General features: G+C 41.9%; 1 protein-coding gene across 6 annotated transcripts in view; it reads right to left on the reverse strand.

Annotated features, from left to right (window-relative positions):
• LOC103459314 (E3 ubiquitin-protein ligase TRIM39-like) overlaps nucleotides 1-2,216 on the reverse strand; it is a 22,822-nt gene that overhangs the window by 6,536 nt on the left and 14,070 nt on the right. For all 6 annotated transcript variants that reach the window (XM_008400783.2, XM_008400784.2, XM_017302676.1 and 3 more), the window contains one exon: nucleotides 1,822-1,904. The gene's annotated coding sequence lies outside the window, so the exon portion shown is untranslated. The remainder of the gene's footprint in view (nucleotides 1-1,821; nucleotides 1,905-2,216) is intronic.

The raw sequence follows: 2,216 nt of genomic DNA on the forward strand, positions 1-2,216 counted from the left end.
TCCGGTCCGTTTGTTCAGGAATCCGGTCCGTTTGTTCAGGAATCCGGTCCGTTTCTGGGGGTGTGAATGCTAATCGGACCAAAGAGTGAACTCTGGTCGGTTTGAACGCCAAGCGAACCGGAGAGCGCCCCAAAAGCAGGAAGTGCCCTACAGCGCAGGGAATTCTGGGTAAATCCAACCACAACAAACCTGTTAGCCTAGAGCTAGAAATGGCTAATGGTCTTTAACCAAAGACAAAATCCTAAACACTAAAATTTACTTTTGTCGTCAGGTCACAGAATATTTTCCCAAAAGTTTCCAGATCATAAGAATGCTTTACAAATGGAAGATCTTTGAGTCTTTTTTTGTTTTTTACGGACGCTATCACTCCGTTTCATGTTTGGCAGCCATCTTAGATTACTTGTGTTTTAAAAAGTGGCTACGCTTCATCGAACAGGTCAGAAGAGCTAGGAAACATTTTCACACAATAATTCCTGGACAATATTTCAATCAACTCAGTTCTATTTTGTCCAATCAATGTTCTTAGATAAAATTTTTCACAATAAATGACTAATTATGCACCGAAATCCATATAATCTCAAACATGTAGAAACTTTCCGTACTGATGATCCATGTTCCAAATATTTTGTTGATTTTAATGAAATTGTTTTTTATTGTTATTATTTAGCAGATTAAATAAAAAAAGGCTGTTTTTGTGACCCCGTCTATTTTCAACTCGACGATTTCAGCCCTCATGTCAAAACCTGAACGCTGCTCTACAGGCTAGTGCTGGTTTCTGCCGTTACCATGGCGATTAAAGCAGAGGCTCCTCCCACTAAGTTGAATATTACATTAATATGCATAATGCCGGCTCATAATAACAATAAAATTATAATAATTCATAGTATTAATATTGTGCATGTTAATGTTGCAGTGATAACATATTGTACAGCAAAACTTTTTCCTTCCACTGAACTTTCCAAAGATCTTTTGTGGGTTAATAACATTATTTGTCAACTTTGATGGTCAAAACTGAATTTTTGGATTCCAAATAGTTAAATATACATGTGTGTTTTTTAAAATGTATTTATTAAAATACGTTTTAAATCCTTTCCTGCAGTTTTAAACCACTGAGGTGAACCTGCTGGGTCCCGTCATCATGTTTGAACCTTTCAGGTTTCCAGACATTCCTGTGGGTTTGGCAGCATCTGAAGCAAACTGTCACATTTCCTGTAAACACTGCAGTGTGTGTGTGTGTGTGTGTGTGTGTGTGTGTGTGTGTGTGTGTGTGTGTGTGTGTGTGTGTGTGATTGAATATAATTGGTTCCCGAGGGAATTCGAATTGTTCTCATTTTCTGCTGAAAGTCTAAAGTTTGCAGGAATCCAGGAGCAGAGATGGAGACGGACCAATCAGGCGGCGGCTGGAAGTTTCCACCAATCAGCACATTTTCCTCCTAACGAGCCTCGTTAAGGAGACAGGAAGCCGTCGGAGGCCCGGACCTTCCTGCTAATTAATCCCAGATAAATGAGACGCGAGCGCCGTGGCAGGATTAAAGCAGAATTAGCCCCGCCCCCCTGGTTATCTGGGGGTCATGTGACCAGCCGTCAAACATGGAGGACAAACGGCCCAGGCTCCGTCCATCCATCATGTTTTTAATTCTGACTCGGTTCTTCTCAGCTGATCAGATCCTGCTGATGACCCTGTCGCCTCCAACCAGAGAGGGGATCCATCTTCAAAATGAGCACCAGCGGGGGGGGGGGGGGGGAGGGCATTGCTGGAATCTGATTGGCTGCTGTACTTTCATATCTGCTCTGCAGCTTCAGTTCATATGTTTCACTTACAGACAGACGGTTGAAAGGTAACCCGTGGTTCCCGTCGACTGTTTGCTGTGCGGCAGGTCAAAGGTCAGGACTTCTGTTTGGCTCTGTGACACAGATTGGAAAAACAGACACAAAGTGAGGAATAACTGAAAAAAACTAACAGTTTTCCCCCCTTTTCTTTGGATATAGAAACACTAACTGCCATCCTGGCTTCTGATCCGACTCGGCTGAAAAACTGATCACAATAAAAACATTTCAAATCAGGCGAAATCAATAATTATTGATTAAATGTTTTTTTTTTTTAAAGCCGTCGTTTTAGATTTTTAAAGCTGTTTTGGTGAAACTTCAAACTGCTGCAGTGCCAGTTACTCAGCAGGTCGTTGCTAGGCAACCGAAGCCTGGCGGGAACTTTCAAC

This window comes from Poecilia reticulata, linkage group LG23 (assembly GCF_000633615.1).
Source record: "Poecilia reticulata strain Guanapo linkage group LG23, Guppy_female_1.0+MT, whole genome shotgun sequence".
In the NCBI taxonomy this organism is placed as follows: Eukaryota; Metazoa; Chordata; class Actinopteri; order Cyprinodontiformes; family Poeciliidae; genus Poecilia; species Poecilia reticulata.